Genomic DNA, 11,072 nt, shown 5'->3' on the forward strand with positions numbered 1-11,072 from the left:
TCCCCTTCAGCTTTCTCTTCTTCAGACTCAATAAGCTAAGTTCCGTTTCTCCTCACCAATCATGTTCCACAGCCCCCCAACCATTTTCCCTGGACTCTCTCCAGTGTGTCCACATCCTTTCTGTAGCGGGGGACCCAAAGCTGGACACAGGACTCCAGATATAGGTATTTCCCGCAAGTGATCACTTACAGCCCAAGACTTAAAAGCCTTTGGAGGAACACAACTAGAGCATTTCAAAACCCCAAAGCATTTGCTAGGGTTGGGGCGAGGGCCAGAGCAGAAGCCTGCATCTGCACTGCCTCATGCTTGATTCCAAGACAAGGGGCTTCTCCCCCTGCCATGTTAAAGGGGGGAAAAAACCCTTATCTCGGAATGAAGTAAATACAGTCAGTCTTGTTCCATTAGCCATCCCCCAATCTTTCGCTTATTGTCACTTTAGAGCAGGGATGTCAAACACATGGCCCATGGGTCAGGATCCAGCCCATGGGTTGCTGGCCCAACCCCATGCACTAGTCCCCATCCTACTAACTGCATGCAGGGGCCACCATGTGCAGCCCTCACCCCAGACCCCCTGTGCTGCATGCAGTGCTAGGTTCGGCTTGCATGCTGTGGGCATGCCCACCCCAAGCTGGCCCCACATGCACAGTGAACCCCAGGACTCCAGCCAAGGGGAGGCAGCATGGGGTATGTGTTGCCCATGGACAGTACTTGGCATGGCAGGCAGCAGCACAAGGCACTGGTCTGGGCCATGCTGCTCATGGCCCCCAGAGCTGGAATAGGGCATGTTCTGCCTGCAGCTTGTGGGCAGCATTCAGCATTGCACACAGCATATGGACCCAAGCTGAACGTGGCACCCCAAACTGACCCCATGATGCATGCAGTACTGGATCCAGCCCATGCACCATGGGCAGCACACACTCTGGGGCAGTAGCACAAACTGGACCCAGCACCAGAAGCTGCACAGGGGGTATAGTCCCGTCCAGCCCAGCAACACCCAGCCGGCTCATGAGGTCACCTGAGTTTGCCACCCGTGCTTTAAAGTCTCCTCTTCCAGCCCTTAAACTTAGGCTGAGCCCATCTCTTGTTTTGGGCAACAGAGAGCCTGCCCACTCTGTAAAGAGAGGACATTTGGGATTTGCTCCATGTAGCAGATCAGTGCATCCTAAAGCACTAAAAGTTCCTATTTGGGGTCCCAAGGGCAACGACAGTGCAATGAGTCACTCCGGAGCACCTTCCAGCACTGAAGCTGGGCTCCTTTCGGACCCTGCACCCCTACACCTCCTAGTTTTAATCTGGAGGGAGGAATGCAGTCCTCTGCTGGGTTTGTCCCTCCATCCTGTGGAGTAAGGGCCTCAAATGCCTGGCTCTGTAACAAACGGACAGGTTTCCTGCACTGGTAGCCACAGCAGCAGCAATGGTCTCCTGCCCCCTACTCAGATGGGGGGGGCACATAAAAGGCACTTTGCCTCATTGCCCACTGGGCTGGACTGCAGAAGGGATGTCTTTGGCCAGCAGTAGCCCCTTCCAGCTTTCCCTACCCCTCTTGGCCTCTGCTGGTTGTCTCCCCAGATGAGGTTTTGTTCAATTGCAGCAGGAGAAACAGCTTTCACTTCAGTATGGCAGACTCTCAGCACAGGAGCTGGCAGCGCAGCAGCAGCTGATCCTGCCTTTGTGATTAGTCTATCTGGGCCTGCCCGGGTGTGGAAGCAAAGCTGGTGGTTCGCAGTATCTGGAAGCCCCAGGGGCCTGGACTGGAGCTAAGAAAACATAACCACAAGCAACAGGGAAACGAAGTGGAGCGTGTGGCTCACCCCTGAGGACTTGCCAATTTGGGGTTGGGGAAGAAAGGGTGGGAGCAGTTCCAGGCTTCACAATGGCCCTAACAAGATAGGAGGCAGCCTCAGGGGGATCCCTTTGCCCTGAGTCAACAGAGCAGGTGCTGAACAGCACAGGGCCACACTCCACCACACTGCACAAGTTAGAAAAGGGAGCAGAGGGAATCCAGGTCAGCAGAATGCAATTACCCATGCCGGAATCTGGCAGGATGCTGGTGTTAACAACCAGCTCCTGCTGAAAGGGTCATGGGACCTCAAGCAACCACAAGCTGTTGGGATCTCAGCTGACTTGACAGTCCCTCCTCCCCAGCTGGGATGGCGACAGAGGCGGCAAAGGACACTGCACAGCAGCATGGAGACGCGGCCGTTCACGTGCTTTGACTCTCCTTGGCAAAACTCCCTCTGTGCTAAGACCAGCAGTGCTGTGGACCCAGCTCCTCACACATACCCCAAGCAGCACTGAACCCTCGTGCCAGCGTGGCTGTGGGCCGTGTCCTCTGAATGCACAGCTGGGCTGGTAAGAAGCATCCCAAGAACATTTGGGGGCTCACCCAGACCTGGAGATATTTACCAAGGGTCACTGCAAGATGCAAGCCTTCCCTCCAAAACCGAAGGCCGGCCACGCCAGATCTATCCGTCAAAATGCATTCACCTGCCGCTGCCAAACCTCTTGCAGGCTCAAGTAGAAGCTAAGCCATGAGCATATCCCAGGCTTTCCCTAGCCAAGGCAGAGCCCATCACCAGTAAAAGGTTTCCCAAAACAAGACTAGGGGGTTTTGAAGGCTCCCTCTGGAGCTCTCTCCCCTGGAGCTCCCTGGAAGGCTGAGGGCTACCCCTGACCAAGGGGAAACCAGCTCCTACTAGAGACCAAAGGGCTCCTGTATGGTCCTCTTCCCTTCTCACATTTCAGAAAGCACAAACTCCTCCCCACTTTGCCCTAGTGATTCCTCGCAAGGAATTAGAGACTGCCCTGCATGGCAAGAAGGCACCCTGGCCTGACCCCCGCCCCCAAAACAGGCATGGGAAGCCAATCACTTAAGCATCCAGCATGCAGCCGCCTCCCTTCCCTCCCCACCTGGGCCCAGCACAAATCAGCTGCTGCAGAAGAGAAACATTTGACAGCTTGGCGTTCTGGGTGGCAGGCCAAGCACACAGCCAGAGCTCCAGGAGGACAGACCCGACTGCCTCTTTGCCCCAGTATCACGGCATCTCCTGGGCAGTGACCCTTGCTTCTTGTGGAGTTGCTACGCTGTTATAGGCTGGCTGGCAAGACAACAGAGCACCTTGCAGGCAGACATGCATAGCTCTCAGACTGCCCTGCAGAGTTTTAGGAGAATGGACTGATTAGCAGGATTGCCCGGTATCTGGGATGTGCAAGTAGCTCTAGGAACATGAGACTGGAAGGGAAATCCAGGGCCATCAAGTCCAGGCCCCTACCGTCATAAACCCATTGTCGTAGCACCCTTTCCATGCATGACCAGGGTTCAAAAGATAAAACTAACGAGAGGACTAAAGCCACTAGTTAAACAGCTAAGAGCATGGGTGGGCAAAATGCGGCCGGGGGCCAGACGCAGCCCACCAGGCCATTCTATTCAGCCCACGGGGCCCCTAGAAAATTTAGAAAATTAATATTAATCTGCCCTGGGCTGCCTGCCACGCGGCCCTCGATGGCTTGCCAAAACTCAGTAAGCGGCCCTCTGCCCAAAATAATTGCCCACCCCTAGGTAAGAGGCACACCTCAGCAAATCCAGGACCAGCCTCCCGGGGAACAGGCCAGCCCCTATGGCACACCCAGCTTCTCCTTAGAAGGTGCTGCCCTTTGTAGCAGGTACCAGCCTTTGGGCCAGTTGAGGAGAGCTCTCCCTACACCCTCAGTCTAGCAGGTGTCTGACTGCAATGGTCCATAGGTCCCACCTTTTTCAGCATCATTTTTCTTTAAGAAGTGGGAGACCCTCTATTCTATGCCTTTGCCAAGTAACCACCTGGGGAGCTGTTGTGAGGAACATCTTTCCCTAAGGAGCACAAAGTCCAGGCCATTCTTGACATTTTGCTGCTGTCCAGATGTTGAGAACGGCAGCAAAATGGTTCATTTCAACTCAGGTGCTGCTTGGCAGAGCTGGGAGCAGCAACACAGATAATGAGGTGGCCTGTCTGCAGTATTGAGAAGGCAACACGGTACTGCCTCACGCTCCATTCCCCTAGGGAAAGCACTCTTAGAAATGCAAAAATCTGAGTTTGCTGCAAAAAGTCCTGGGTTAGCCGCCTGTCCCCAGGGAAGATCTTGCACTGGCTACAGGGTGGGTAGCTGCTCGGAGGTCAAGCCCTAGTGATATGACACCATTTGGCAGGTCAGTCTAGTGAAGGGACCCGAGGAGGGATCCTACCATCTGTTACTGCCCAAATTCCTGCAGCGCAAGGTGGCAGGACAGGGGTTGGCAGAAGCAAACACCATTATCTTCTGATCACCAACGTGGCTCATGCAAAAGGAGAGGCTTTGGACAGCCCTGGCCCTCAAGCAGCAGAGACCTCATGGGCTGGGAGAGCCCAATCTCGACTCCACTTGACAGGAGTCCCAGGCTATCCAGGAGCTGTGGAAGTGCCCAGGCACAATGAAAGGGCTGGGAGCAGAGCACCCAAGCACATTTTGGGGTTCTGGAGCTCTCCATTTTCTACCAGCAAATTTGAAGGCTACTGTTTTTCTAATCACTTTGCTTTGCTTTGCCAAGTACCCAACTCTCCCACTCACTTCAGTGGAACATCAAACACCCCTCACATCAAGGTACTTGACTTTCAGAAGAAAAAGTTGAAAACTGTGACTTAAAACACCCACCATTTCCAATAATTCAAGCATTAGTTCTATTATGTGGACCAGAAAACAAGGCAAAAGTGAAATACCCTGGTAATTACAGCTTAGCTCCTCGGCAGCTCTGCTTTGCCCGGGGAAGGCTTGTAGATGTTGCCATGATAAAGAGACCCATAAGACAAGTCAGGACTAAGCAGGAAGTCGTGTCCAAGCTAGGATGCTAATGCCAGCCTTCCTGGATCCCAGCCTCATGCCCAAACCACTGCATCTTGTCAGAGCTGGCAGATGGCACTGCTAAGGCTTGACAAATTGTTCGACACCCGCTTACTCCTTCCAGAGCAGGCAATATGCCTTGTGCTAGCCATCGGCAGGCTTTAGGCAGGCACAGTGGATCTGCAAAGGAACTGCTCTTTCCTCCAGGCAGAGGGAGCAGATCAGGAGCTCAAGAGGGCCAGAGGGAAAGGGAATTTCATTTCTGCTGAAAGGCGCGGAACAAGGTTTCAAGACATAACATGACAAGGACCTGAGTCTTGCCGTGAGGTTCACTGCTAAGTGTTTTTTTAACTACGCATCCTGTGCTGACACAAAGCTCGAAGAACACATCCCAGCTGAATACAAAGAGGAGCGGACCTCAAGCTGGTAGGAATACGACAGACCTGATAGACGACAGCAACAGCAGCAGAAGCCCAGGCCACCATGGCTTGCCCCTGACACAGCATTGTCCCCTGCCACTTCTCCCCGCAGTTACAACAGACAAAATACCGCGTTACGCAAGCAAGCTCCTTTGGACTCAAAACCACAGCCCAGGGAGGAGACGAGCCCGCCCGATTGCTTATGCTGTCTGTCTGCTCATGCCATGGATTTCCCCGCGCCTCTGAGCTGGGGCTGAATTAAGCAAGGAAATGGAGGGGGGGTCAGCCTCCTGAAGAAAGCTCAGAGCTAGTCGCCTGAACTGGAGCACTCCCCACTTGGGTCATGAACAGACAATGCACAATCCCACATCCCCCGCACCAGCCTCAGCACCGGGTCCACATCCATCCCAGCCCCCAGCAGCTGGATGAAAGGATCGTCCCAACCGCAGCTACGCAGAAAGACACCGAGACTGCTAGCGAGGAAAGAAAATACACCCTCCCCACGGGAAAGCCCAAACACCCGGATGTTGGCGAATCGAACTTGGCCTGTCGCCCTCAGAGTTTAGTTATTTCTTTGCACCTTGAAGGACACGCAGAAGGTTTCCAACCCTACAGATTTTGCGGGAAAAGAAAAAAATCCAGCCAAGCCAGCCCGACTTTGGAGCCCAAAGAGGATTTTACGCTCCCCCTCCCCACCCGGGTTTAAACAAACAAGAAAGATAAAGTCTTTGTTCAGGCCTTACCAGACTTCTAAAAGCCACAACCTGGGTAAGGTTTTGAATCCGCCATTAGCATTTAAAACCGGTGAAAGAGACAAAAATAAGAGAGTAACCACACACAAAAGAAAAGTTGTTGGTTTTCTTCTCAGGCTGGCAGGAGATGGTCCCCCCCCCTTCTTGGCCGGGAGCCAGAGAGACGTCACAGCAAGGAGTCTGCTTTCTTTAAAGGCACACAGCACAAAAAGCCAGCCTCGGCCTGTGGCAAGCTGCCACCGATTCGGCACTGGAACGTCCTACTAAATAGGCGCATTGTCAGAAAGCCCCATCTGCCCCCATGAAGCCTCTTCCCTCCACGGAGACGCATTCGCTTCGGCGACTGTTTTATACCTTGGCGTAGCAGGCGGGAGAAAGCGAGCCAGCTCGGCACGGGCATGGCGCCACACAAATATTAAAAGGTAGCTGTGTTAGTCACAGGACCCAGCCTATGGAGAGCGACTGCCAACCCCCACCCTGCAGCCTCTGTGATCAGAGATGTAGGGCTAAATACAGAGATGATCCCCTTTGCGCCGTGCCATTGTGCAGAGCTCTCATCAACGCAGGGGCTCAGGGACCCCTGTAAATCGCCACTTCCACGCTGCAATGGAGCCCCTTACATGCTCCAGTGCAGACCAGATAAACCAGCCTCCAAGATGGCTCGGCCAGAGGCAAGTCTCCTTCAATGCATGGCTTTATACAGCCAGGCCCCATGTGCCCTGCTTGGCCCAGCTCATCTCAGAAACCATTTCAGCTGGAACATCTCTTAACCTACCAACTCTTGACTGTCTGCATGGAGCCAGAGACATGGGGGTTAGAAAGGACCTGGCCAATGTGAGATGGAGACGGAAGATGCTAAAACCCAGTGACGAGGAAAGCATCTGGAAAGTAAAGGAGGATGGAAAAAGCTTTTCAAGCCAAGCCACCTCAGCTGTTAACTTCTTCACTGCCAACAGAAGCGCAGGCCTTTGCAACAATCCTCCCTTTCTAAGGCCGAGTATACCCATTGGAAACAGCTGCTGGAAATGCGTGAGCATTCCTGCAGTGCCTAAAAGGAGTCCAGCTGCCTCCCAATGACAGGGGAAATCTAAAGAGAGGGAAGATCCGTGTCCTACTGTTCTCACAGAGGCATCCTAAAACTGTGCCAACAGGATGCACAACCCGGAGAAGCTGGAAAGCTCTCGGGCACCCTTTGTCTACAGGGCAGGACCCAATGCCAATGACAGCCAAGAGCACAAATGGAGGCTGCATTAGTCTACACAGGGGCTGCCCACCCAAGTTACTGCAAGCAACAACCTTCAGAGACACAGTTTCCTTTCCCCGTTCATCCTAGCTACTCGTCTTGTGCTGGCTGAGGATGTGGAGAGCTGCCAACAGAAGGCTGTGTTCAGAGATGGATGCCTGGATAGACCACAGGATTAAATTCTAGTCGTGGCCTGAAGATGCTCACGGCTGAGGCTGACCAAGCTGCAGCCTCTATCAGATCAGCCTACAAGAACAAGGACACTTCCACCTATTTCACAGGAGCCTGGAGGTTTAATGAGTTCATCAAGATCCTCAGAGAGCAGCTCGTACACAGTGTTTTCTGCCTTGTTCTGCACAACATGTTCTTGCTGAAGCTCTCAAAAGGTTTTTTCCATACCAACCAATTGAGCTTTAAAAATACCCGGAAGGAAAAACACTCATTTATGGATGGAGAAGTGAAGGTACAATTTGGTATCTTAAGCATGCTATACAGATTTGGACGAGGCTGGCTTTGCTGTATTTATCCACATGAGAAAGAAAGAAGATAAGTGATCACTACTGCTACTTATTAGTATTCATAGGTGAATGCTGTAGGCATTGCTGTGCAATAATTGTAGAGCCCTTGTGTGACAAGTCAGTTAGACAGCTCTTCCATACCGCATTATGAGGCTTTCCTGTGTGAATGTACCTATCTCATGTTTTAGACTGATAATACATAATTCAGTAGCCATGCAGAAAGGCAACATAACAGTTCCCCATATAACATCTAGATATGAACTAGAAAAACAGAAGCCTGCTATTCACTTCAAGGGTCCTGTGCATCTCTCCTCCAATACACTGTGAGCTTTGTTTTTTCCAGGCTGGGGTCTAGAGATCAAAAGACCACAAAGCACTTAGGAATCTTTTTGGAGGCAGCAGAAGGGGAGACAGGTGAACTGTAGGCCACTGCCTGTACAAGCTTTATGAAGAAAGCTCAAAGGACTCTGTCCATCCAGACAGAGCAAGGTAAGCCTTAGGGAAGAGCCACCTCTGTGCTAGCTATTGTTCCAGATACACTTGTGCTTGTGCTCTCAAATTACTGTTTTAAGGAATCTGCTTACTAATTACCATCGGCAGTGCCTTTGGGAAGGAACAGAAGTGAAGGGTCTAAGCCCAAGAGAGGCCTATTAATGTGATTACAGGTGACTCAGACTAGGTGCCAGCTGGCACCCACAGTGTAAGAGAAATAAGTATTTCTATTCCAAGAAAGCCATCATGGCATGAGGCCTAAACCTCAAGGGCACACTGAAATGCCAGGATGTAAGAAATACAAGTAACTCAGGAATAGCAACAATCCCCAAGAGAACTCAGTATAGCCAACTAGGAGCATGGATAAGTGACTTGACCAAGGGCATGCAAGTCCTCAGCCGCTGAGGCTGGAATGGAACCTATGTCTCCTAAGTCACCATCCAGTGCCTTAAGCACAAGAGCACTTGTAAGTACACAAACAATATTCAAAGGAGCTCACTGCCATCAGAAAGACTCACATGCATGTTCAGGTCTACCAGCTGGAGAGATGCACTAACTCAAATTTCTCATGTGCCTCTTTAAGAAGGGGTCAGATCCAGTCTGATCCAAAACTTGGAAGTTATCAAATCCAGTTCTATATGCATCAGCTACACTTTCCCCGCTTGTTTTATTTATCCAGACGCAGTGTACACTAGCAACACCTAGGTAGTGAATGTGGTGTTGAAAGTGGAATCCAATAAGAAGAATGAGTATGCTCACACCATGTACATTTTCCAAGACAACACTAAGGCAAAAAGCAAATCTTCAGACTACCAAGAGAGAAAAATCACATCTCTGACTCTTAACAGCAACAAAATCCAGTGGTATTTTTAACAGCAGGTAAGGCTCCCTCAATCTCTTAATACTGGTTTCCATCTCTGACCATGTCCCTTTAAATCTGTTTGCCAAATCTAATTGGGAAGTTTCCTTACATCCAGCAAAAAGAGTGCTACTAAACATACCCATATCTACAGCTTGGATCTCAGGAGAATCCCACAAGAATCCCAAGCAAGACTGCACAACAGAGCAACAAAATAAGCATTCCCTTCTTGCTGTATCTGGAGCACTTTTATGCTTTGAAAACAGCTACCTTACAACTGGCCTAGAACAGAATTTAAAATACAAGTGAAAGACTTTAGAAATTACAGAATACCACACTGACATTTCATAATGCACAGCACCTCACCCAGCCCAGATTAAGGAGAAAAATCTCCCCACAACCACAGCTCAATTACTTATGGAAAAAAGCAGAGGGCCCAAGTTTAGCACTACGTGTCAAATCGGCTCCATTAATTTAGCCGCACTTAAACTGGCTCAGCCTCCTTCAAAAGAGCTGATCTGTACTGAATCAGGACAGACTTGCTGCACTTTTCAGTTGAGTTTCACTAAGGATCTGAAAAACTGTGGCCTGCAACCCACCCACTTGGAAGCACCAAGAGATGGCAAATCAAGAAGCACCATTGTTGGTCAAGTCTTTTAACCTCTTCTCCATAGGACAGGGAGACAACTGAGAGCTTCAAATATTCTGACGTAGTGGCATCTCAGCCTCCTTCTCCAGCTTTTCCTTTGCAGGTGAGGTGTGAGATGACGCAAGGCATTATGAGCATTATCTACAGTCAAGGAATTCTTGCACAGTGCTCTACAAAGCTGTTCTGCCTCTTCTTTCTATTTAGCAAGGCCAATGGCAACACAGCAGATTTCTTCCAACATAGAATATGCCCATACAGCAAAAGGAAGGTGCGACTGTGGCATGTGCTAACATAATCTAGCTAGTAGGAGTAACAACAGCAGTGGAAGCACAACGTTGTGAACTTTGGCATATGCTACTAACAAGGGTACCAACCCTTCTGGCATCCTCAGGCCATGCTCTACTTGCTAGCACATGCTAACTCCCATGTTCTCACTCCTTTTGTTACTTGTGCTAGCTAAAAATCAAGCTAACTCCAGCATACCAACATACTTCAACCACACCTTCATTTTGCTGGGCAGACATACCTTAAGGGAGTTGTCTTCCCAGTGTCTCATCACCAAGAGGCTTGGCATCATACTCTCCAGCATTCAGCCCTGTCTGCAAAAAGTTAATCCAGAGAAGAGAAGTAAGGCTACCAAGCATAAAGCAAAAAAAAAAAAAAAATGCAACCAATTTATCAGAGGACAAAGATTTTTATCCTGGGATCCTAGAGATTCACAAACCCACTGCCCTACCCCAAATACCTGTGAAGTACCAAGATAATGCTCCTTCCCTCCCCTCTCCCCATACTGGGACTTCTGTTATGAACAGGTCTGAACAGCTCTCGCTGTTCTCAGCGGTGGCAGGTGACAGAACAAGGAGCAATGGGCTCAAGTTGCAGTAAGGAAAGTTGAGGTTGGATATTTGGGAAACCTCTCTCACTAGGAGGGTGGTAAAGCACTGGAACAGATTACCCAGAAAGGTGGTGGACATTCCATCCTTGGAGGTTTTGAAGCCCTGGCTAGCCAATGCCTTGGCTGGGATGATGTAATTGGGGCTGGTCCTGCTTTGAGCAGGGGGTTGGACCAGATGTGACCTCCTAAGATCCCTTCCCACCCTCATTCTATTTAACACTGTTCTGAGTGAGATATTTTGATGGTGTCTGCATTGCCTTTAGAGTGAGCTCTGAGAAGCGATCAGTGCTCTAACAAACACACTGGAGACAGAGCACTTATTGGCCCATGCCCAATGCTTTGGCTTTGGTACAAGGTACAGTGGAGAGCATGGGGCAGGGTTTTCTTCACCCTG

The 11,072-nt window shown here is 50.5% G+C and overlaps 1 protein-coding gene across 3 annotated transcripts in view; it reads right to left on the reverse strand.

Moving 5' to 3' along the window:
- NUMA1 (nuclear mitotic apparatus protein 1) overlaps window positions 1-10,395 on the reverse strand; it is a 36,780-nt gene extending 26,385 nt beyond the window's left edge. The window contains exon 1 of one of the 3 annotated variants that reach the window (XM_019530479.1): window positions 10,310-10,395. The gene's annotated coding sequence lies outside the window, so the exon portion shown is untranslated. Of the gene's footprint in view, window positions 1-6,013; window positions 6,185-10,309 lie in introns of those variants that run through there. The other 2 variants (XM_019530480.1, XM_019530478.1) reach the window with 2 other exon arrangements.
- Window positions 10,396-11,072: the final 677 nt, after the last annotated feature.

The sequence above is a fragment of the Crocodylus porosus genome, unplaced genomic scaffold, assembly GCF_001723895.1.
Source record: "Crocodylus porosus isolate Cpor-Errol unplaced genomic scaffold, CroPor_comp1, whole genome shotgun sequence".
NCBI lineage: Eukaryota > Metazoa > Chordata > Crocodylia > Crocodylidae > Crocodylus > Crocodylus porosus.